Raw genomic sequence first — 26,571 nt, forward strand, 5'->3', positions numbered from 1 at the left:
AACTTATGTTAAAAAAAACTCAAATTTTATAGTTAACTGTCTCAATTTTTACCACAGTTTTTAACAGATTTGGAAAATTTCTAGAGTTTCATACACCTGTAAGCATGGTTTCTTTGCTGAACAAAATTCATCGAAGAAACTCTCTTACTTAAGAAAAAAGTGTACCTACAGCAGCAAATGCAGCCAAGTGGAAAAATGGTGAAATATCACGTGTAAAAAAATTATTTTGTTATGTTTTTGAACTTTCACTGCTATGAATGTGAATCCTGAATCCTTCCTGGTCGTGGTGACAAACTTATATGAATTTATTTGGAAAAGTATAGACAGTGGAAATTAAAACTTCCAGTGGTGCCTCTCCAGCTCCAAGTGGGCCTGTTTGACGTCATACCCTCCTTAAAAGTAATAATAACGTAAGAAATCCAAGAAGTGTTAATTTATAACCAAAGAAGGTGTCATGCATACCTTGTGGACCGAGCAATCCCAGAGAAGATATTGCGGCGTCTTGGCTTAGCTACAGCCTAGAGGATTCTTTCCAGAATGAATTTTTACCCTGTAGCGGACAAGTGCTCAACTGACTGAGCTACCCAAACATGGCTCACGACCAGCCCTCACGTCTTTACTTCCACCAGCACCTAATCTCCTACCTTCCAGACTTCACCCAGCTTTCCGCACACAGTTTTAATCTGTCAGGAAGTTTCCAGTCAGCACTCGTAAACGTATACTTATATGGGCGTGGTGTCTGTTCTTTCGGACATGTCCGAAAGAACAGACACCATTGATGACCTACAGCCGTCTAGAACGAAATTAGAACTATATGTTAATATCCCCAGCTGCTCACAGGTGATGATGTCTGCCCCGACCGGGACTAGAACCCGGGATCTCCCGCTTACATGGCAGAGGCTCTATCCATGTGAGCCACCGAGGGCACAGAGGATAGTGCGACTGCAGGGACTATCTCGCGCCCGCGCCCGCGTTATAGACGCATGCAGTCACCAATGGTGTCTATTCTTTCGGACATGTCCGAAAGAACAGACACCATATCCATGTAAGAATGTAGTTCTGGCCATACCGTCCATGACCTTCCTCTTCTATACGGATCGGATGCACACATATTACCCGATCTCTTACAGTACTTGGTAAAACACTACGACACTACGAATGTAGTGTGTGGACATATAAGGTGAGAATGTGGGTCCCGTGGGGGAAGGGGGGGGGGGCGTGCGCGAGATAGTCCTTGCAGTCCGCACTATCCTCTGTGCCTTCGGTGCCCTCGGTGGCTCAGATGGATAGAGCGTCTGCCTTGCAAGCAGGAGGTCCTGGGTTCGAGTCCCTGTCGGGACACACATTTTCACCTGTCCCCGTTGATATATATCAACGCCCGTCAGCAGCTAGGTATTAATATATAATTCTAATTTCTTTCCTGTAAATGCATGTGATCTTTTTTCAATAACTGGGCATAGTTTTTTTGTTCGAGGGATCTACGATAGATTATAGTTAAAAGAGGAGTTAGCTTGCAGCAAATTCCGTATTGAATCTGACAGGGATTCCATTGGGCCCTGGAGCTCTGCTCAATTTTAACAATTTCAGCTGTTTATCAACACCACTGACACTAATACCGGGTTGTTATAATTAAACTGTCCTATTTAACACGTTATAACACAGAAACTTATTACTGTACGAGTACCTAACTTGGTAGCATTAATGCCCAGATTATGCCACCGTCCAGTTCCACCGTCTCAGTGTGGTGATCAGTCATCATGATTCGTAGTCTCACAGACCTGTCGCGTAGCAGTGCACTTGTGGTTGTGTCAACATGAGCTTGGACAAAAGGCGCGGGGCATTACTGGTGAAGCTCTGTTATCAAAACAAAAGCAATGCTGCACCTGCACTTCTAGAATATGGCCGGCTGAAAGGATTACGGAAGGAAGCGAGGAAGGAAGCGAGATAGTCCTTGCAGTCCGCACTATCCTCTGTGCCTTCGGTGCCCTCGGTGGCTCAGATGGATAGAGCGTCTGCCTTGCAAGCAGGAGATCCTGGGTTCGAGTCCCTGTCGGGACACACATTTTCACCTGTCCCCGTTGATATATATCAACGCCCGTCAGCAGCTAGGTATTAATATATAATTCTAATTTCTTTCCTGTAAATGCGTGTGATCTTTTTTCAATAACTGGGCACAGTTATCTCACCTGCTGAGGGGAGCATGATGAAGGAGTTCGAATCAACTGGAGAATGGGTGTCGCTCTGGGAAGAGCCCGACGACCGTTGGACCACAGCTGGTTGATGATATCGCTGTTACTATGGCACTCAATGCTCCGTGCAGTTCTCGATCATCAGGCAGTGCGCATGCTGTGTCACGATAGCTGTACATCCTGTGGTCCACTCTACGGAAGGTGCTTCCAACCATTCTCAAATGGTATCGGTATAAGATCCATATCATACAACAGCTGGCACCACTGGACGCACAACGACGTGTTGACTTCGCTCTCCACTTTCTCACAAGGATTGAAGTCGATGAGGGTTGGCCTTTGGACCATCATATGGGCAGACGAAGCTCATTTTTCTCTGACGGTGAACTCACAGAATTCCTGAGTGTGGGGATCTTCATCTCCAGTCACTGTGTATGAAGTTCCTCTGTATGGTCTGGTTTCACGGCTACGTTCATCATTGACCCATTCTTTTTTGAACAGGCTGGAGCTCAAGGACCAGAGACGCGAAGTGTGACTGGCCAGCGTTACTGCGATATGCTTCACCAGCGTGTCACACCCGCCCTACAGGAGAGAGGCGCACTGAACTCAACAGTTTTCATGCAAGATGGGGCCCCACCGCACATCGCTAGTGAAGTTCATCTGCTTTTCCGAAAGACGTTTGAAAACGATCCAATTATCTGCCGACCGTTTCCAAATGCTTGGCCGGTACGACCACCTGATGTCACTCCCTGTAGTTTCTGGTTGAGGGGCGACCTGAAGGTCAGAGTTTACCAGGGAACATTCACACATGTGCTGATCTGAAGCGCAGCATATACAGATAGGTAGCCAGCATACCTACAGACACGCTTCGTTCGGCTATGCAGAATGCAAGCATGCGCTTTCAGACTCTTCTGGACACTGATGGGCGCCATATTCAGCTGATTTTGTAGCAGTAATGGCACCGGTATGTAATGGTAGGATATACCGTAGTTGTACGTTAGAAGTGTTTCAGTTGAACTGATTCTGCACTATTTTTCTTCCCCATATCCTTAACATTAATGCTACCAAGTATGGTACTCATGCGGTAATTAGTTTACGTGTTTAACGTGTTAAATAGGGAAAGTTTAATTATAACCACCAGGTACTTATTTAATTCGTTATTTCAGTGGTACGAGGATTAAATTGTGGTAGTTCTCCTGGGTTTTCCTTTTTAAAGGAACATTTGACAAGCGTTAAGCATTTTAAATTTTGCTTTGAAAGTTACCGTCAATTTAAATTCCTGTATCATTCGCTAGGGACTGAAGACTAACTCTGGTGCCACTAACAGCCTTTACATACGACCAGAATTTCTTTGGGTTCTATGAAAGATCACTTGACAATATTCTGCCCCAATAGTCATTGAAGCCCTCATGCATTTCTCTCTTCACAGCTAAATGCGTTTCATTCAGTATCTCTCTATCTACAGCTCTTCGCTTTGTTTCACACGTATTATGCAGTAATCCCTGTTTCTTTAGACGTTTCTTTACAGCGACTGTATTTTATAGGCATTTCCTCCCATAATGAACTGTTCTACAAGGCACATTCCTATCCAGTGCATGATCAACTATTTTTTTAAACTTGAACCACAGATCCTCTACAGTCTCCTGCACTGTGCTGAAAGCTTCAATTTTCTCATTGAGATATGAAACTACTGATTTTGTATCTAGTTTACTGAAGATATATATCTTTCTGATTGTTTTAGTTGTCCTTTATACTTTGCTAATCATTGTTGCCACAACCGCGTCATGGTCACTAATAGCAGTTTCGATGTGGACATCTTCAAAGAGGTTAGGTCTATTTGTTGCCATTAGATCCAATATACACTCATGCTCATAAATTAAGAATAATTGCAGAATGTGGTGCCACACAACGTGACACTACACAAAACTGGCGCTAATAGCATAGGCACATAGGGAACACACAGAACACAGATCTGTAAGTCCACGGTATTGGTGATAAGTTGAGAAAACCGTCCCGAAACACATGTGCTACAAAACGCCACTGTGTCCTGCGCATGTACCCCGACATCAATATGTGATATGATCACCATGCACCCGTACACAGGCTGCACAACGGGTTGGCATACTCTGGATCAGGTGGTCGAGCAGCTGCTGGGCTATAGCCTCCCATTCTTGCACCAGTGCCTGTCTGAGCTCCTGAAATGTCGTAGGGGTTTGCAGACGTGCAGCGATACGTCGACCGAGAACATCCCAGACCTGATCGTTGGGGTTTAGGTCTGGAGAACAGGCAGGCCACTACATTCGCCTGACGTCTTCTGTTTCAAGGTACTCCTCCACGATGGCAGCTCGGTGGGGCTGTGCATTATTATTCATCAGGAGGAAGGGGGGACCCACTGCGCCCCTGAAAAGGCTGAAATACTGGTGCAAAATGACGTCCCGATACACATGACCTGTTACAGTTCCTCTGTCATAGACATGCAGGGGTTTACGTGCACCAATCGTAATCCCACCCCACACCATCAAACCACGACCTCTATACAGGTCCCTTTCAAGGACATTAAGGGGTTGGTATCTGGTTCCTGGTTCACGCCAGATGAAAACCCGGCGAGAATCACTGTTCAGACTATACGTGGACTCGTCCGTGAACATAACCTGGGACCACTGTTTCAATGATAATGTACTGTGTTCTTGACACCAGGCTTTACGTGCTCTACTGTGACCAGGGATCAGTGGAATGCACCTTACAGGTCTCTGGGCGAATAAACAATGTCTGTTCAGTCGTCTGTACATAGTGTGTCTGGAGACAACTGTTCCAGTGGCTGCGGTAGGGTCTCAGCAGTACTCCATGGCCGTCTGCGGGCTCTGATGGTGAGATATCGGTCTTCTTGTGGTGTTTTACACTGTGGACGTCCCGTAATGTAGCACCTGGGCACGTTTCCTGTCTACTGGAATCGTTGCCATAATTGTGAGATCACACTTTGTGGCATACGGAGGGCCTGTGCTACGACCTGCTGTGTTTGACCAGCCTCCAGTCGCCCTAGTATTCTATCCCTCATAACGTCGTCAGTATGTGTTCTTTGAGCCATTTTCAACACACAGTCACCATTAGCACATCTGAAAACGTCTGCACACTTACTCGCTGCGCCGTACTCTGACATGCACCAACACACCTCTGCGTATGTGGACTGCTGCCAGCGCCACCGTGCGACGACCGCGCGTCAAATGCGCCGCATGGTCGTATCCCGAGGTGATTGAAACCCGCAAACCACCCACCAGTGCCTTGTTTCACCATGTATCAGCATTATCCTTAATTTATGAACATGAGTGTATATCCATCGAGTGCGGTTGCGAACTATCTGTTCTAAGTAGTTTCCAGAGAAGGCTGTTAGTAATGTGGCACCCATTATGTCTTATCGCGCCCATCACTAACAAAACTGTAATTTTGACAATTGATTGTTGGGTGATTAAAGTGCTCACTAATGATTATGGTATGATTAGGGAACTTAACGTACAAGTGAACTGAGGTTTTGAAAGATAGCGGTGCCTTCCAGGCAGGCCACTGCCGTGGTAATAGCCGTCAGGCACTTCCCCTTTCGTTTTGTTTCGGTGATTATCACAGAATTTCATTCGCCCTTGGTGTATCTAAATTATCCCTGATTGATATTAATCTGATGGGCTATTAGGGTTATGCTAAACCACTGACCTCACAGTACTTGCATGACTTGAGTAGCAGTAGTAGAATTAAATTCGGCTATAGAGACAGATTTTTGGACACTGGAGGTGACCATTGCGTTAGGAGCAGCTTAAGAACTTTCCCCGAGCAGCAGGAGAGTTCTAGGATTCCCTTGTAGTCGCCGAAACTGGCTGTGGACGCTGCAGGACAGTGGTTTATGGGCCACCATTCTGACTCACAGCCTTCTTCCACTAGTGGGAAAGCAAGAGGGTGGGAACGCCGTAGCTCAATGCGAAATGACATTTCTTTAGAAACTGGCGGCGCCAGACATCCTGGCGCCGGCCTAACTGCTTTATTAGCGAGTGGAAGTGTTGTGGGGGGGGGGGGGGGGGGGTCTGGTCTCATTATTCCGTGTGCGGGTCCAGGTAAAGCGGCGTATGGCTGGCGCCCGGCTAACGTGTTTATTACAAGAACAGCGTACCTTGTGAGACGGGACGACGAATTTCTCCGGACGACGAATTTCTCCGGACGTCGCGTTTCGGCGCCCACTAAATCGTTTTATAGGCGAGACAGTGCGTGTTTTCACTAGGAAACTCCCCTAATCTTGTGAAATGTGCCGGGACCTATTTGCAAGATCTCCAGGCATTGTGTGCTGTTTTTTTGGGGAACAGTATGTGTACTGCACTGCAGTGATTGGTTGAGGAAGATCGTGTTTCCTTACTAGAAAACATGATTGGCGCAGTAACCACATCGGGGGGATTGGCTGTTTTTCAGAAGGTTTTGAGCAACGGGAAAGGTGGAGACTTGCTTCTCGATCGTTGTGGAGTACAGTCGCTAGAGCTCTTCCGTTTCTACGAAGAGAGCAGTTAGTTGTAGGCACGTCTCGACACCTGGGGTACACTTTATATTTTCGCGGACGTGAGACAATCACCGGCAGACGTGGCGACATCTCCCGCACTGCGACGCTTCGGCAGCAATTGCATGCAGACGACGGCATCAGCATCTCGTCTTTCACCGGCTGTATCGGTAACGTTGCGCAACTTCGTTTTCACGACCAACTTTTTCTCGTAGGAGCGTTGTACTCGCAGTAGTCACTCCCAGTGTCCATTGCATGCTTAATTATATTTCGACGAGAGAGACCAATCAGTGGAACGATACAGCAGAGTGAGTTTGCCTAGATTGGCATCCCTCCACCCACAGTAGCCGGTCTCAAAATGGTTCAAATGGCTCTGAGCACTACGGGACTTAACATCTGAGGTCATCAGTCCCCTGGACTTAGAACTACTTAAACCTAACTAACCTAAGGACATCACACACATCCATGTCCGAGGCAGGATTCGAACCTGCGACCATAGCAGCAACGCGGTTCCGGACTGGAGAGCCTAGAACCACTCGGTCACAGCGGCCGGCTAGCCAATCTCATTTACACGTAAATTCTAGTTAGGTTCTGACCTTGATATTAGTTAATAATTCTCTTTATGATACCGTAGGTCTTTGTTATTAATTTTTCAATGACACCCATTCTCATTCACTATTTTGTAGCCGGTTTGAAGGAATTACATTAATTTTATGTCAAGCTGGTCCATTTAGTGTGAGATTTCCTTGCACTATTGATAAACGTGGCACCTCTTAGGTATGGTGGTTACTACTTTTTAGTCATTAGACGGAGAACTGAGGCCACCTTAGGCTATCTTGCAGTTTTCGCTAAAAAATTCGGTTGCACCAGTAAATGAGTGTGATGGGTGATAGGAGGATCCAGTTACCATTTTATGCCCACCCCTGATACTGAGTCCTGCCCAAACAGTCGCACATGTAGCGTCAGTTCTATCACAGTGGATTTGAGTTTCTTAACTACGGTGACAAATGCACCACCTCCATTTCCCATTAGCCTGTCCTTTTGATATACACATACAGTTTATCCAAAAGTCTCTCTGCTATCAATTTCTGGTTTCAAACAGCTTTCTGTACCTGGTATTATGTGAGTTTCACTGTTTTTTAGGGGCACTTCGAACTCTGGCACTTTGTTGCGAATGTTTAGGCAGTTTACCATTAGGATTTTAATACTCTCACCTCTGGGAGGCATTTAATTATACAAGATGTTTGCGAGACCTGGGCTGTTCAATGTATATGTTAAATCAAAACACCTTCAGCTGTCTAAATTTCCACTTTTATTTTATTCGTGCAACCAGTTACAACGTTACATTACGTCATCTTGTCGGCAGTGATGAGCGAAGAGATCGCCGTGTTAAGAAGAAATCCGTGGATACCAGTAACTTAATGGTTCCTATTTCGACTGTTGGAGAGGTGGGATTCTTCCTACACGTCGGTCAGGGGCCTGAAGATGTAATATAACACTGAAACTGCTTGTACAAATAAAATAAAACTTGAAATTTAGACGGCTGAATGTGTTTTGATTTGACATTTAATCATCAATGAGTGGCTTCAGTTAGACATGACAGAACTGAGGTAACTTGCGGACAGTCGTTCTTTCCGCTCTAAGGCCGTAAATCAAGGCTAGGGGTGGGGCTACACAGGATTAGAGTCACGTCTCGACTAACGTTTTGCCCGCTGTGCTTGGTTTATCGCCGTTTCATGTCCACAATATCACTGTCAAAGCTTAGCAAAAATAAATAAATAAATCGTCTCCCTCCGACAACTGAATAATAATTTCGCGTAATCACTTTTTTCAGCTCTCGCTGCTCATAACAAACGTTACAGGTTTTTTTTACCTCTTTCGGCGGTTGTTGGCGTTAAAGGGAGACGAAGGCAGCTATTTACATACATTATTTTGATGCCGAATTTGAGCAGTTTTTTTTATTTAAAGCGGCAAGCTCGTGTTGCTATTTGGAAATGTGTTGTAATCTGTGAGGGCGACGACTGGAGCGAATGAGGGGAGAGAGCAAGCTGGTACACCCTTCAGTATAGCTGATAACTGCGGATGCATTTTATTTTTAGTGTCAAACACTTCGGAAACAATCGAAACTGACAGGAGAAACGTAACAGGGTAGCTACCCTCAGAACGTTTTAACAGGTACGAAGGCCAAGTGCTTGATAGATGGCGCTGATACCAGTGAAGTTATTGAGCAATGCCATATCTTAATAGTACCGTCTGATAGTCATTACAAAAACTTAAAGACGACCATCGCAAGCCGCATGTAGTTCGGACAAAAATCTCTACCCAGTAATTGGAACAAATCGCAGCCATTTAAAACCAATACAGATATTTTAGTTTTCAATAATGGCTTTTTCGGCTATTAAAGCTTTATATCCAGAACTAAACGGATTTTTACTTTCAGTACCCTTTACTATCCAGAATAAAAATGGTATTTATGAACATAATTGAAAACAAATATTGGCCACTGGAGTAATTCATTATTAAAATTTTAAATATTGTCAGTAATTATTCGCAATTCGCAATTAATGTTATAGTCTGATTACTGTCTTAATTGTTCATTTGAATTTTTCGAACGAGCATTTTCAGATCTGTCATAAAAAATGTGTTTAAAATACTGTTGAAAAATGAATAAATATATTTGACTGTAAAACGGGATTTTCATTCGAAATAATTGACGAAAGATAACGCTAAAAATTTTACACAAAAGGCTATTATTCACGTGCCATTTCTGTGGATTAACAGAGGACAAAGCAAATTACGGCGACAGTAATAAATTAAAAACTTGACAGTTCATTCAAAGCATAAAATAAACATAGAAAACAGATGATCTGTCGCCTGTGTCTACACGATACGCCTTTATCTGCTCGTAGAATTGTAAATGGACAACTTGACACCTAAAATTTAATTTTCCAAACTCAATTTTTACCCTCTAGCACTGACTATTCGTAATGCCTAGATAGCGGTATGATCCTCGATTACAACATAATTTTTGACCAGAGTTTCAGAAAGTTAGAATCAGTAGGTGAATAATGGTGATGTTTTGTAGTATTAAACCACTAATTGTTTAAAAGCTGTGAACTGTATACGGACTAAGTTTTCTTTTATTTACCAACATTATTTGATATTTTAGTTCTAGTTATCTTGAAACGTATAATGCAAAAGTCTAAGCATGTCTTAGAATTTTTGAGTCTTGCTTTCACGTCTACGTTTACTACTGGAAATTATTAGCAATAAAAACCGAAAATCAATTACTTAAAAAACTGGTTACTTTGAACGTTTTTAACAGACATGGTAAACTGGAGATTAAAAAAAAAAATGTGTGTAACCGAAAACCGGTTACTTCACCGATAGCCGGCAGACCTAGTCGTTAACCTCCCCATGCAAGGCCAGTTTGTTTACAACTGTGCTACCTCATTCCGTTTGTCCCTAGTGTATACTGCGGTATTACAAAGAAGTTATTTAATAATGTAAAAGACTATCAGGGTAAAGTTGCGTTAGCCGTACTTGAGTGCGAGCGACATGTCGAATGGCTGCAGGGACCCCTTGGTGTTGAAGGTTCAGGCTTCAGTTAGCTCATGCCTTCTGTCAGAAATTTCACGGGGAGCGAAACTAATTGGTTTTTGATGTAGGAAGTGTTATTTGTGTTCTTGTATAATGATTGCTGGTGGTATCTAGACGTTGTACAGTACTTCAGTAATATCTGATCCCACTTTTATAAAATGCGAGAAGTGATGTAGAATGGAACAAGTGAGCGGATGGCTGGCTGTCGGGACAGTGACAAATAATGTAGTTCACGAAATAAGTTCGTGGCTTGTGGAAAATAATTTGATGCTAAATCACAGTAAGACTCAGTTTTTACAGTTTCTAACTCACAATTCAACAAGAACCGATATTTTGATCAGACAGAATGGGCATATTATAAGCGAGACAGAACAGTTCAAGTTCCTAGGCGTTCGGATAGATAGTAAGCTGTTGTGGAAAGCCCATGTCCAGGATCTTGTTCAGAAACTAAATGCTGCTTTATTTACCATTAGAACAGTATCTGAAATAAGTGACACTTCAACACGAAAAGTATTCTACTTCGCATATTTTCATACGCTTATGTCGTATGGTATTATTTTTTGGGGTAATTCTTCTGATTCAAAGAGGGTATTTTTGGCTCAAAAACGGGTTGTTCGGGCTATATGTGGTGTAAGTTCGAGAACCTCTTGTCGACCCCTATTCAATAGTCTGGGAATTCTGACATTGCCCTCACAGTATATATTTTCTTTAATGTCGTTTGTTGTTAGCAATATTAGCCTATTCCCAAGAGTTAGCAGCTTTCACTTAGTTAATACTAGGCAGAAATCAAATCTGCACGTGGAATGCACTTCCTTGACTCTTGTGCAGAAAAGAGTGCAGTATTCTGCTGCATCCATTTTCAATAAGCTACCACAAGAACTCAAAAATCTTAGCAGTAACCCAAACTCTTTTAAGTCTAAACTGAAGAGTTTCCTCATGGCTCACTCCTTCCTTTCTGTCGAGGAGCTCCTGGAAGAGCTAAAAAATCAAGCAAATTCCAGTGTTACATTGTTGATTTCCTTTATTTAAACTTACGACTTGTCACCTGAATATGTTTTTTTATATTTCATTTTATCTGTTTCTAATATCGTGTTATAATTTCATGTATTGACTCGGTCCATGACCATGGAGACTTCTCCTTAATTTGGTCCCACGGAACAATAAATAAATGAATAAATAAAAATAATGAACAGGTAAGATTGTTTGTTTTTATTACCTTCTTTCGCTCGTTTCTTATCAGTTTCAGAGAAGAATACGATGATGAAGTAATTGTTTTATATCATGCCTATTTCCTTGGTACTCTGTCATATCAAACGGTAGAATACTTTGAGGTTACGCCCGTAGTTCTTGTTTGAAACGGTAGAGGTCTTACTGCCTAAATCGTACCTGTAGGGACTTCGTTAATCGTAGCTGTACGACTAAAACGTTGATGGAAATTATACAACAACTAAAAATTGTTTGTTGCAGTTGATCAATATGACTAACAGAGCTTGCGATAAGTGGAAGCAGGAGGATAAGGGCGAAGAATTACTGAAACGTTGGAATAGTAAAATTGTATTTAACGAAGCATGTAGAAATAATACACCAAAGCGTACATTGCAACGTCATTTGAGGAGTTTAAATAAAACATCACAATTCGGAAGACAATAGCAGAGATGGACAATGATTAGCACGCCATATAATTAATTTACAGTCCAGTTTTTTCGTAGTAACTTTTAATGAACTAAGAAAACTTGCCTACCAACTTGCTGAAAAATATCATCTACCGAATCGCTTCAATAAAGAAAAAAAGATAGCTGGCAACAACTGGTACTACAGATTCATGAAGGATCATTACAGTTTGTCCTTGCGAGTTTGCGAAGCAATATCGATGGCACAAAGGAAGGGGTTTAAAAAAAGAGCTTTTAATGAGTTTTTTAATAAAAACGAAGAAATACTAGATGAGCATAAGTTTACTGTTCAGATGGCTCTGAGTGCTATGGGACTTAACATCTGAGGTCATCAGTCCCCTAGAACTTAGAACTACTTAAACCTAGCCAACCTAAGGACATCACACACATCCATGCCCGAGGCAGGATTCGAACCTGCGACCGTAGCAGTCGCGCGGTTCCAGACTGAAGCGCCTAGAACCTTCTCGGCCACACCGGCCGGCAAGTTTACTGTTGACCGAATATACAACGTGGATGAAACCTTGTTTATCCACAGTTCGCAAACAATCTAAAATAATTACCAGAAATGGCGAACTCTAAGTGAGCGCAATCAGAAGAGAAGGAAGATGTCTTACAATGACATGTGTATGCGCAGTGAACGCAGCAGGCGAATTCATACGCGCTATGTTAATATTTAAGCGCAGCCGAACGAATGGTGTCTTAAAATGGAGCGCTCTATCAAATACAGCATTGGGACGCTCGACAAATTGATGGATAACATGGGAACTGTTTGTCCGATGGCTACGACATTTCAAAAAATGTACAAATGCCGAGAAGAGGAACCAGAAACAAGTTTTGGTTTCACTGGATGGATATAGCACACACACCAAAAATTTACAGGCTCGTGATTATGGTATAATCATGCTATCATTTCCTGCTCAAACGACTTACCGTCTAAAGCCGTTGGACAGCTCGTTCTTTAAAACACTAAAAACAGGTGCAATGAATCCGCATCTTTGTGAGTGCATTCAAATCCTAGCGGCGTCCTATAACAAGCTAACACTGCTGTATTCCTGGGTAATACATACCACATATCAGTAATGGATAAAGCACTGCACTATTTTAAGAGAACAGGCTTGTGGCCATGTGATAGAAAAGTCTTCAAAGAAGAGGACATTGTAGCTACTACTGTACGTATTGCTGATAAATCAGACCAAGAATTGCTGATGTAAATGAAGCAACAAACGAAAATGTGGAAGGCGGCCTAACGTTGTAACATCATTCAGTGCTCAGTCTGGACCTTCTACAATGTCTTACGAATGTCTACCCGAAAACAATATCGCAACAACTACCGAAATTAGCAGTCAACGCATTAAGTCTCACTTCTGTAGTTTCCTAGCTCATATACAATAACAGTTATCAAGAAGAATACGAAACGATCTAAAGCAACAATGGAAGTTATATCAAGTCTTTACAGAAAGGAAAGAGAAGCCAAAGAAAAGGCTAGTAAATGGAAGAAACCCATAAAAAGAGAAGACACCTATAAAAAAGAGCACATAGATGAAAATTTTAAAGGGAACAAAAAAAAAAGATAAAGGAGAGAAAGAATTGGTTATGTCATCTATGTAAAAAACATAGAGAAGAAGATATGACACAATGTATGAAATGTGAAGATTAGGTACCGCGCGGGATTAGCCGAGCGGTCTCAGGCACTGCAGTCATGAACTGTGCGGCTGGTCCCGGCGGAGGTTCGAGTCCCCCCTCGGGCACGGGTGTGTGTGTTTGTCCTTAGGATAATTTAGGTTAAGTAGTGTGTAATCTTAGGGACCGATGACCTTAGCAGTTAAGTCCCGTAAGATTTCACACACATTTGAACAGCAGTTTGAAGATTACGTTCTTGACCTATGCGCTGTCGTAGAAAGTAAAATTAATAAATATTCCGTGATATATGAGTTCAAATCAACTGATTTTGTATATGCCAAACAAACTGTGTTATTTAAATTACCGTATGAAATACAGCAATTCTCCCTTAAGGGGGCACGATTTGAGCAACCTTACTCTACTACACCCTTCAATCATTTCTCTCCCCCAGTCAGTGCACACGCTACACAATCCATGCATATTGTTTCGTAATGTAACGCAACACACGCTATCAACTGATGTCAGGATCATAGTGACGATGTCTGGTTTCCATTTTGTGTACTACAAATTACCGTTTGCTAGGCTGAATAACTGGGTCAGCATTCCTCTATAACGAGTAGATGTTGAGTTCAAGAAGAGGATAAACTATTAGTATTATATGCTGAGTAAGTTCTCCAATAAGAAAAGAAAGAAAAACATAGTGTGATGTGTTATGCCAAGTAGTATATGTTTTATTGCCGTGTTATTATTGTTTTTATGTGTTACATGTTATACCAAACCCCTATTCTGTGTTACTTCAGTAATATTTCAGTGTACAGAATGTACTCCGTAAGAGGTATTTTTGACTGCCTTTCTAATACGTTTGTTTTAGTAATCTCTTCAATCTCCTTCGATAACTTATTGTGCAGTTTTGTTCCTTGATAGAAAATGTTGTTTTGAGTTTTACGTTTATTCCTTCTCGGAAAAAAGTATATTCAGTCTAGCTCTTGTTCCTTGGTCATGGGCGAAGCTTTTTGAGCACTAATTATCAGCGTTATTTCTCGTTTGTATAATTAAGTGATAAATGTACACACATGGTGTAGTTAAAATTCCCAGTTTTTTCACAGGTTTTTGCATGTTTGCAGTGAGCTCGACTACTCTTTTCGGTTATTATGGTCCTCCTCTGTAATTTGAAATCTGTATTCAAATGGTGTAACGTCATTTGGATATAGATGATACAGAAACGGTGATAATAAGGGAATGTCTTCCGGTTCAAATTGTATACCAGTTAGGTAATTTTTAGAGTAAACTGATGAAATGGCTCCAGTTTTAGCAATCATATACGACCACTCGCTCGACGGGCAATCTGAATCTGAAGACTGCTAAGTTGCGGAGGTTGCACCAACAGACAAGAATGGATCTGTTGAATTATGGATCCGTGTCAATGACATCGATTTGTAGCAGGATTCTGGAACTTATGTGGTGTTCGAGATTACGAAATACCTCGAAGAAAACAGTCTGTTGACACATAATCCAGCACGGATTCAGAAAATATCGTTCTGGCTTTTTATCCAAACAAAGAAACGAGTGCTATCGACAGGGAGTCTCAAGTTGATTCCGTATTTACTGATATTCTGAAGTCTTGTGATACCGTTCCTCGCAGGTGGCCTAAAATCACATTGCGTGGCTGTGGAGTATCATCTCTTATATTCGGCAGGATTTGTTGTTCCCTGTCAAAAAGGTCTTAGTTCGTAGTAATTGACGGAAAGTCATCTACTGAAACCCAACTTATATCTGGGGCTGCCCAAGGAAGTGTTATAGGCCTTTAGAGGTTTAGAAGCCAATTTCGGCATTCATCTTGATTGTTTGCAGATGATGCTGTCGTTTACCATCTAGAAAAGCCATCAGAAGATCAAAAGCATTTCCAAAATGATTTAGCCAAGATACTTGTATGACACGAAATGTGGAAGTTGATCTTAAAAATAAAAAGTTCGAGATGATCTGCATGAGTATTAAAAAAAGTCAGCTAAAGTCCGATTACACAATAAGTGAGACAAATTTAAAGGTGGTAGTTCAGCTAGGTACCAAGAAACAAATGAAACGAGATCTGTCATATACAAAATACTGTAGGAAAAGCGAACCAACGACGGCGTTCTATTTATAGGATACTTAGAAGCTGCACGTACTCAGTTTGTCCATCCTGTGCTAGAGTACTGATTTGCAGCATGAGAGCTTTATCTAATGGGGTTGGAGGAGGAGCAAAAAAGCTCAAAGAAGAGTAGCTCATTTTGTAAGACCACTAAATGGGCGGGAGGGGGAGAGAGAGAGAGAGAGAGAGAGAAGAGAGAGAGAGAGAGAGAGAGAGAGAGAGAGAGAGAGAAGGGAGAGAGGGAGAGAGTCATGGCACGGATATGAAAAGCGTGTTGGAGAGGCAATCGTTAAAACAAAGACCTTTTCATTGCGGAGAGATCTTTTCACGAAATTTGAGAAAACAAGAGCCTAAAGAGGATTAGAGAGACTTTTTAGTATTAGCTGCAATTTCGTAGACCATCTTTATGCGCTCTAGTGATGCAAAGTGGACGGCGAAAACCGTTTATTGGTTGAAAATGTTCACGTTCCGTGTCGAACTTGGTGTGTAATCACAAAGAGAAACTGTAATTTGTAACATTCGTATTTTACTTGTCTACTTGTATGTTTAAGCGTAGTTCTGTGGCACGAGTGCTGCCAAAGCACCGCATTCAAGTTCAGCATTTTTTTAAAACTTTATAAATATATTGCTCAGTCTCTCTTGTGATTTTATAAAAAAATGAAATATCATTTACGGTACTAGCCTCATCAGTCTGTCGCCATGGGATTCTTTGATCCTCGTTTTTTGAGTAACAAATGGAACTAGTCAGCACATCAGGCCGCAAAGAAACGGTACGGGGGTATCATTTGTATGGACCAAGATGTGTGCAGAGACTGTGGGGAATGCGACAGTGGACCGTTTGGTAAATAATGCAGTAAAGCGGAATGAGATTTTCCCTCTGCAGCGGAGTGTGCGCTGATATGAAACTTCCTGGCAGATTAAAACTGTGTGCCCGACCAAGACCTTTGCCTTTCGCGGCCAAGTGCTCTACCATCTGAGTTACCGAAGCACGACTCACGCCCGGTCCCACAGCTTTCCTTCTGCCAGTATCTCGTCTCCTACCTTCCAAACTTTACAGAAGCTCTCCTGCGAACCTTGCAGATCTAGCACTCCTGAAAGAAAGGATACTGCGGAGACATGGCTTAACCACAGCCTGGGGGATGTTTCCAGAATGAGATTTTCACTCTGCAGCGGAGTGTGCGCTGATATGAAACTCCCTTGCAGATTAAAATTGTGTGCCCGACCGAGACTCGAATTCGGGACCTTTGCATTTCGCGGGCAAGTGCTCTACCGTCTGAGCTACCGAAGCACGACTCACGCCCGGTCTCACAGCTTTACTTCTGCCAGTATCTCGTCTCCTACCTCCCAAACTTTACAGAAGCTCTCCTGCGAACCTTGCAGGCAAAGGGCCCGAGTTCGAGTCTCGGTCGGGCATACAGTTTTAATCTGCCAGGAAGTTTCAATGCAGTAAAGGATGGAATACAAGAGAGATGCATTCAAGTGAATCATCTCTTTGCTGCAGTCAGAGATACGGCCAAAAGCCGATAGAACAAGGTGTGGGAGACCGGAGCTCTGCACGAGGGTACATGGTAGAAAGACGTCGACATACGCTTACCGAAAGCCCAGAGGTGCACTGACAAGTGGGGCATGAAACGTAACTCAAATGGCGTAGCGAACAAGAGGCGGTTTGTGAGGACCATTGCCAGGTTGACATTCAACCATGGCTGCCACCGCTAACACCTATCTAGATATCATCAGCATACTGCATTAGAGAATCAGACTGCCTCATTGAGGAGCTGATCCACGCGACTCTAAAACTTCCCTGGTATGTACTAACACTGTTAATCACAATGAATATAGACATTTGTAAATTGCTTGTGAAATTTGTGTTGAAAGTTGTGTTAAGCTTGTAAGTAGGCTGTTTATGTTTTCTTATTGGCAACGTTACGTAGCGCTCTGTATGAAAATCACTGGCTGTGCTGTGTGCAGTCTGTGGCTAGTTTGCATTGTTGTCTGCCATTGTAGTGTTGGGCAGCTGGATGTGAACAGCACGCAGCGTTGCGCAGTTGGAGGTGAGCCCCCAGCAGTGGTGGATGTGGGGAGAGAAATGGCGGAGTTTTGAAATTTGTAAAACTGGATGTCATGAACTGCTATATATATTATGACTGTTAAGGTAAATACATTGTTTGTTCTCTATTAAAATCTTTCATTTGCTAACTATGCCTATCAGTAGTTCGTGCCTTCAGTAGTTTGAAACTTTTATTTAGCTGGCAGTAGTGGCGCTCGCTGTATTGCAGTAGCTTGAGTAACGAAGATTTTTGTGAGGTAAGTGATTTGTGAAAGGTATAAATTAATGTTAGTCAGGGCCATTCTTTTGTAGGGATTATTGAAAGTCAGATTGCGTTGCGCGAAAAAAATATTGTGTGTCACTTTAAGCACAGTCATGTATAATTTTTATAAGGGGACGTTTCATATGTCGACCCTTAGCCGAGGATACCTCACTGGAATCTTCTGATTTTTTATTGTAGTTTGTGTAATTAGTGTAGTAATTGTTTATTGCTAGCGCGTAATTGTAGATAGAGTTTCTTTTCTAGTTGTAGTTTTTCATTGTTGTACAGTAAAACAGTTGTGGCATGCATGTAGATTTGCACCAAGTATTTCGCAGCTGCGCTTGCAATTAACTAGATATTATTTTCAATGCTATATTAACGTGTTTTCTTATTTTGCTCTTCAAATTGTGCTTTTCTGAGTTATCGTATGAAATATTGTGACAATAATGGCGTGTGAAAAACGTAATACTAGGCTCCAAAGTAAACTGAGAAATAACAGTGAAGACGAAAGCAGTGTGTTAGCGCCACCATGTAATGAATTAACTAATGTTCAACATAGTAATTTGGTAATTGTGCATAGGGAAATGGAGCGGGCGGCAAACAATGGTGTAGGCAGTGAAACAATTAGTGAACAGGGAAGCATTATCGATCGATCGGTCGGAAACAGCTCGCCTCAGGAATCCGAAATGACAGGACACAATCTCGCAAATACTTTAGATTCAGGTTTTGGGTCCTCACCGTTTTCTAAAATAAGTCAAGACACATTTTCTGCTCGTCAAAATGTGAATGTTGCCGGCGCAAATGCGCTGCCGAAAAGCATAGAGGAACAGATTCCAGACACTAATACATTATTATTGCAATTAATGAAACAAAATCAGAGAAAACACAACAACAGTTAGACACAATGGAACAAAATCTTCAAAAGTTAGACACAATGGAACAAAATCTTCAAAAGTTAGACACAATTTATATTATTGCTTTTGCGCTGTATCTGTTCTATATCTGCACAGTTTTTCTGAATTCTTCTGGAAAGTAAAACATGTTTTAGTAGTAACTTTTGTGGTATAGCTACAATGTGACAGCCTTTTTCGTAGCACAACAATACGTTACAGTATAGTACTTTCTTGATGACGGTAATGTACGTAATAACTAAGATATCTATACGCATAGCATTTCACTTTTGTTTATCGTGAGGTAAGTACATTGACTTCTGCAGAACTTAGCTTTCGGAGGACGATAACTACGACACTTCCACATAATTATCTTATAGCAAGACGCACATTTAGCGCTAAAGGACACGTATTTGAGTGATTAATTTTGTACTTAAAACATTTATTTTTAAAGATTTTTAATTACAATGGTACAAAGGTTTTCCGTAATACATTTCATTCCATTGCTGTAATCTGTAACACCTGAGGGTATAATTACATTAATCCTCAGGGGGGTACACGCTTACTTTGTGTACCATGTGTGTGGCAAGCCCTAGCTAATATGGTATTTGCTTATACAACTTTACACATCGGTAGCATATTTCTCTAACACATAAATTTCACAGCTATCTGATTACTTAACTGAGAGAGACAAACATTTTTTTACTACATCAGTGACACATGTTTACACAATTACACAGTTGGATAACTTCACACTTATCAAACTTTATTTTGTCTGTACTTTGGAACTCATCATATTTTTTCAGAACCATTGTGATACTATGAGAGCTTTGAATGACGTATTTGGTATGGGATCATGATTTTTAAAGTACGTTTGAGGTAGATAACACTTTTGAAATGAGCAGAGAATTTTTTTTAGGTTTTGCCATTATTGCAGAAAGCTACGACGTTTTTGAGATTTCACTGAGGTGTTATGATGTTATTTTTATGACGACGATATGTATTATGCTGTTGAGGTATGTTTATGATCAATAAGCTGATGCTATATTAGGAATTTGATTATGCTACATATTTATTATGTTGAAATATAGAAGAAGTGTCGACGAATATGTATATGTGTAATAAGGTAAGGAATAATGAGTTGTTGCTAGGGACTTTGACTTGTGAAAAAGGATGTTGGAAACCGAGAATCATACTTTAAGAGTTATGAAATGTGTGTATATGCGTGAATGTATCACTATGCTGGCGAAAATTTTTTGGACACTGTTATATTTACAGGATTTTTATTCTACAGATTTTAAACGCAAATTCTCGACCTGTGAAATTTTTATATGAGACTGTCACTGTAGTGCAATCTGGTGTCGTAAATATTTCGGTAAGAAAGTTAAGTGACCACCTTCACATAATGCATCGTGGGCACCCAGCTGTGCGACAGTCGCCTGGAAAAAAGCCAGTAGTGTGTGCCTTTCAGAGGCACAGGTGAAAAAAAAAGAGACATTCCTTTGTAGAAAGCATCGCGAAAACGACACGCTCATTACTTGGAAAGATACTTACAGCTGCACACCCGATTATGACAAGCGTCTTTCTAAGAGAGTTGAGAGACTTTCTACTAACTTATGAAATGTCACATGACTATTGAATTATATTTTTATGCTTTGCTTTTCATAGTTGCTCATTTCATTTGATATCTGGTTTCCAGCTGTGTTGCAGCATTGGTTTTATAAAATAAAGTTAAATGCATTTGCTAATGTGAACACTTTCTGTCAACAGATCTATTAATAATAATTTTATGATCCACGTTCTTCGAAAAAGGAGCACTTGGAAAGGAAAGAACAATAAGAAGGGATTAATAACAGTTACTGCATACATAATCTTCTTTTCAACTACTTGGTAATATCTTTTGCAGAATTAGTTTTGTGGTGCACGACTTTAATGACATAGATATTAAGATGTGAATAGACATTTCCCTTTTCTGCACTGTTGTCTTTAGTGTAATATTTTTTCTGCTTGAGCTTTGTCATGTTTAGGTATAAGTTATAGCATTTGCTGCTGCTGTTTGCCAGGCATAGTGCTAATAAATTTCACTTTGTATTGCTCTGTTAAGCCAGTTTTACTACTGATTTATTTTTCTTGTTGCTGCACGTTGGCTCATATGAGTTGTAATGTTGCATTTGCTTGGTAATTTAGATTTACTGTAGCTTGCTTTGATAATTTCCATTTTTTATCATTGCTGTTTGTGTTAATTGTTTTGCACTGCTGCATTGCCTCGTCCCTTAGATTAGCATCTGAGCTCAGTAGATTTAAGTTAGCTTAAGATGGGGTAGGCTATATAAGAGAACGAGTTGTGATGAATTGGAAGAAATGCATAGAGAAGCTATAAGAAAATGGTTTGACCAAAACAGTATTTTGAAAGATGATATGAACAAAAAAGTAAGGTTTGAAGACAACAGGTTTAGGTATGATTTTCTTGGAAATAAATGATGAGGTAAGATAATGGAAAATAACTAATGAGGTAAGAAATATATGAACATATAAGTACAGAAAGCATGCTTGGATAGGATTTTTTTGGTGGAAACAAATGTTGAAACAATAGGAAAGATCTGTGGAATGAAGTTTTGGGTTGGACTGCAGTACCAAGTGTTACACTGAAAACAAACCCTGTCCTTTCCTTTTGTATTATTCCGCTATGTGTTTGTGTATGCTTGGGTATTTGTGTTTTTCCTGTCTTTATGTGTTTAGCTACTAAGATTTATGTTGTAGAATTTTTCAAATACTATGTTATTTTCTTTGTAAAGGTGTTTAGACATTATTTATTCTGTTTTGTTTTAATGCTCATGTGTGAAGTTGATGTTTCAAAAGTTATTCTGATCTTTTATGTATTTACTTATGTCATAATTCCTGTAACACTGATGTATATGTTTATTTCTATTCTTTTGTAAAGCCCCTATTACTACAAATGTTATCTATATTGTTATGTTCTTTAATGATGTATTTCGTACCTTTGTTATTTCAATTGACACCAGTTCATCAAATTAAGTAACTTGTAAGTTACATTTCACTGCACACGTTTCTGTTGGTCATAGTATATGGACAATATGTGAGAAGTAGGGACTGATAGTGTTCGCATGTGTGTTGATAATTCAGCAAGGGACTGATTAACAGCATTGCTGGTTCTAAGGACAATTCCAAAAACTTTGTGAGTGCACAAGTGGTGGTTTATGGACTTGCTATATTCTCCACAAGACTCTTCGATGGTGACTGTGCACCTGCACAGTTGCAACAGATGGTTGCTGGCCGTCTCTACAAGGACTGCAGTAGGTCTGCATCTGATGGCCCCCGAATAACATTATCTCTACAAGGACTACAGTGGGTTCGCACCTCTGGTGGCTCACAAATATCATAATCTCTACCAGGAATACAATGGGTGTGATCTGTGATGACCTACCTACCAATATTCTTGAACTTCGACTGACTCTGCTGTGGGTTTGCTCTGTTGTGGCCCATTACCTGTCTGCATGTCAAGAGTCAGCACTGTCTTTCCATTGGAAGGACAACACTACTTCTTCAAGACTGCTCTTTTACTGCTCAGACTTTGAGAAAAAAAAACACTGCAATTTTACTGTGATAAATGATCAGGACTGTCTTTATGGACTGTGAGTAAATTTTAGCTTTTGACCAACATTGTATCAATAAGTATGTGCATTTGATATCTTTGTTATTGTAATTATGAAAAATTTTTTCAAATCTGTATTGGCCAGTGCCCAAAACAATTTGTAAAACTTTTTTGTGGGGAGCATGGGGGCTATGTAAGTAGACTGTTTATGTTTTCTTATTGGCAACGTTACATAGCGCTCTGTATGAAAATCACTGGCTGTGCTGTGTGCAGTCTGTGGCTAGTTTGCATTGTTGTCTGCCATTGTAGTGTTGGGCAGCTGGATGTGAACAGCACGTAGCGTTGCGCAGTTGGAGGTGAGCCGCCAGCAGTGGTGGATGTGGGGAGAGAAATGGCGGAGTTTTGAAATTTGCAAGACTGGATGTCATGAACTGCTATATATATTATGACTATTAAGGTAAATACATTGTTTGTTCTCTATTAAAATCTTTCATTTGCTAACTATGCCTATCAGTAGTTAGTGCCTTCAGTAGTTTGAAACTTTTATTTAGCTGGCAGTAGTGGCGCTCGCTGTATTGCAGTAACTTGAGTAACGAAGATTTTTGTGAGGTAAGTGATTTGTGAAAGGTATAAATTAATGTTAGTCGGGGCCATTCTTTTGTAGGGATTATTGAAAGTCAGATTGCGTTGCGCTAAAAAATACCGTGTGTCAGATTAGTGTTGATCAGAATAAGAGAGTAATGTCTGAGTACGTTCAGTTTTGCTCAGCTGTTTGAAAAGCAAATAATGTAAGAGATGTATCAGCACAGTAATTCAATAATTTTTCTAAGGGGACGATTCATACGCTGTACCTTATCAATTTGTGTGTGTGTGTGGGGGGGGGGGGGGGTTATGGGTGTGGGGGTGTGGGTGTGTGCACACACCCAAGCGTCATGTATTAGTTTCTATTTATTAGAAAACTGTCAGTTAACCTAACAGGCCACTGTAGTTAATTACGTGTTATTAACAATCTCAATAAAATTTGTGTTTTAAATTCGTCAAAAAATGCAGAAATCGTAGCTGATGTCGTCAAAAGATAGGCAGCCTTGTCAGCTTGGTGTACCCAGAGGGCAACAAATCAGTTTCAGAAAAAGGGTCAAGTAGGAATCAGTGTGATGAAATGAAATGATCGTAAGGCATTGTTGGTCGGGAGGTCCAGTCCGGGGAAGTTCGGCCGCCAGGTTCAATTCTTATTGCAGGTGACGCCACATTAGGCGACCTGCGCGTTCGAGATGATGAGGACAACACAACACCCAGTCCACGTGCAGAGAAAATCTCCAACCCTGCCGGGAATCGAACCTGGGCCCGCTGCATGGGAGGCAAGCACGTTACCATTTAGCTAAGCAGGCGGACATAATCAGTATGATTTCTTAAATGATCAATAATGACATTGAAAATTTAGTTTATAATAAAGAAAAACTACTTTTTTCAGGTTTCGCTTGAGTGACGATTTCTTCTCAGTTGCACGATAATGCAAATGAAACTGCTAGTTAATGAACTGAAAGTTGTAAATGTTCCACCTTACAGAGGCTTCAGCCTCATTGAGCACTAGCTTGCCACCCACTGCTTCGCTAGCATAGACTGTATGATCCGCACAGATTTTTTCTTTTTGTTATTTTTTGTTTTTCTTTAATCGTATTTTTATGTTTTTCACAAATTACTACATCTTCTAGACTTTTCACGCTGTTTAAATCCATGGAACCATGGTCTCTTCCGAATATACTTCTGACCAAAAAGTGACTCCAAGGTTTTTGAAATGTCCTGGCAGAGCAAAACTATATGCCGGACCGAGACTCGAACTCGGGACCATTGCCTTTCGCGGGCAAGTGCTCTATCATCTGAGCTACCCAAGCACGACTCACGTCCCGTCCTCACAGCTTTACTTCTGCCTGTACCTCGTCTCCTACCTTTCAAACTTTACAGAAGCTCTCCTGCGAACCTTGCAGGACTAGCACTCCTCAAAGAAAGGATATTGCGGACACATGGCTTAGCCACAGCCTGGGGGATGTTTCCAGTTTCCAAGGTTTTTGTTAATCATACCTTTTGCGTTCTTGTGCAGATACTTCCACAGAAACTTTCATCCCCTAACATACATTTCCTTATATCTAACCGAGAAGTGAAATACCAATTTACGTAGATTTAGCTTTAAAACTATTTAATGTAACAAAATATTTTCTTAAAAATTTTCATCACCTCTTTCACCCTCTGATGGGTTGAATATACAGAAACAGTGAAACACACATGTCCTATATTTCTAACTGAGAAGCCAAATTCAAATTTACATACAGTCAACTTTAAAAATGCTTTCATAACGAAATATTTTCATAAAATATTTCATCCTCTATTTCACACTCACAGGGGTTGAATTTCTAAAAACATTGAAACCCGCATCTTTAATTTGTAACGGAGAAGTCAGAGACAAATTTTCATAGATGTAGCTTTAAAAATTAATTAGTAGTTCTTTAATAACGATTTATTTAAAAATTTCACCCACTATTTCGACGTCATAGGGGTTAAATTTCCAAAAATTCTGAAAAGCGTGTTTATTTCTGACAGAAAGGAAATACCAATTTTCATAGCTCTAGCTACAAAATTGCCTCGATAGCGACATATTTTCAAAGAACCTTTCCAAGCAGAGAGCTGTAACTGAATTTGTTTTGGCGGAAAACCATAACATCGCAGACATTCACTGGCGCTTGCAGAATGTCAACGGAGACCTGGCAGCGAACAAAAGCACCGTGAGTCGTTGGGCGAGGCGTCTGTCATCATGGCAAATAGGTCGCACAAACCTATCCGATCTCCCGTGTGTCGGCCAGCCTCAAGCAGCTGTGCTACCCTCAGGAAATTAATGAAACTTGCCGTGTCCGTCGACACAAAAATGAAGACGACATTCTTCTTGACCATGACAACAATGCGGGCATACAAGACTCCCGAGTAAGGTGGCGTAAGGCCGTGAGACTGAACGGAGATTATATTGAAAAGTACGGTGGTGTAGCCTAAGGAATGGGGAATCATATGGTATATTGGAATCTTTAATAAAATTAACATGTTTTCTGAAAAGAAAAAAAGTGTTGCATTATTTATTGAATGCCAAACGTATACGTGGAAACTGCGTCCGATCCAAGAACCAATTACCGATGCGTTTTCGATAGTGGGTGCGTTTTAACGCCTGCCGAAGTAGCCGAGCGTTTCCAGGAGCTACAGTCTGGAACCGCGTGACCGCTACGGTCGCAGGTTCGAATCCAGTCTCGGGCATGGATGTGTGTGATGTCCTCAAGTTAGTTAGGTTTAAGTAGTTCTAAGTTCTAGGGGACTGATGACCTCAGAAGTTAAGTCCCATAGTACTCAGAGCCATTTGAGCCATTTTTTGCGTTTTAACCTGTCTGTCACAGACGGCTCAGGTACCACGCCACCGCCGCATCGAGCCGCAACATTCAGGTGTCACACACTACGTATCTTGTAATGGGATGACAGTTCTCGTGACATTCGTTCGCTCTGCAGAAACCTCCTCCATGGCCAAAATCGCTTACGCCTGCCTGTACAATGGCGCTCGAATCGGAGTTAAGCCGGTTCGAATCTAGGTAGTGGAAAATTTTCACTTCCAGTATTTAGCCAGTGAGAAGAGTATGAGTAGTGGCGTAAAGTTCCTGATCATCAGTCTTTCTACATCTACATCTACATCTACATCTACATCCATACTCCGCAAGCCACCTGACGGTGTGTGGCGGAGGGTACCTTGAGTACCTCTATCGGTTCTCCCTTCTATTCCAGTCTCGTATTGTTCGTGGAAAGAAGGATTGTCGGTATGCTTCTGTGTGGGCTCTAATCTCTCTGATTTTATCCTCATGGTCTCTTCGCGAGATATACGTAGGAGGGAGCAATATACTCCTTGATTCTTCGGTGAAGGTATGTTCTCGAAACTTTAACAAAAGCCCGTACCGAGCTACTGAGCGTCTCTCCTGAAGAGTCTTCCACTGGAGTTTATCTA

The 26,571-nt window shown here is 41.2% G+C and overlaps 2 non-coding genes across 2 annotated transcripts; both read left to right on the forward strand.

Annotated features, from left to right (window-relative positions):
• The first annotated feature begins 1,266 nt into the window (after window positions 1-1,266).
• Window positions 1,267-1,341, forward strand: Trnaa-ugc (transfer RNA alanine (anticodon UGC)). The gene has a single exon. It is a non-coding gene; the product is annotated as a tRNA-Ala (tRNA).
• Window positions 1,342-1,983: 642 nt separating this feature from the next.
• Trnaa-ugc (transfer RNA alanine (anticodon UGC)) lies at window positions 1,984-2,058 on the forward strand. Its single transcript has one exon. It is a non-coding gene; the product is annotated as a tRNA-Ala (tRNA).
• Window positions 2,059-26,571: the final 24,513 nt, after the last annotated feature.

Source organism: Schistocerca serialis, chromosome 10 (assembly GCF_023864345.2).
Source record: "Schistocerca serialis cubense isolate TAMUIC-IGC-003099 chromosome 10, iqSchSeri2.2, whole genome shotgun sequence".
Classification (NCBI taxonomy): domain Eukaryota; kingdom Metazoa; phylum Arthropoda; class Insecta; order Orthoptera; family Acrididae; genus Schistocerca; species Schistocerca serialis.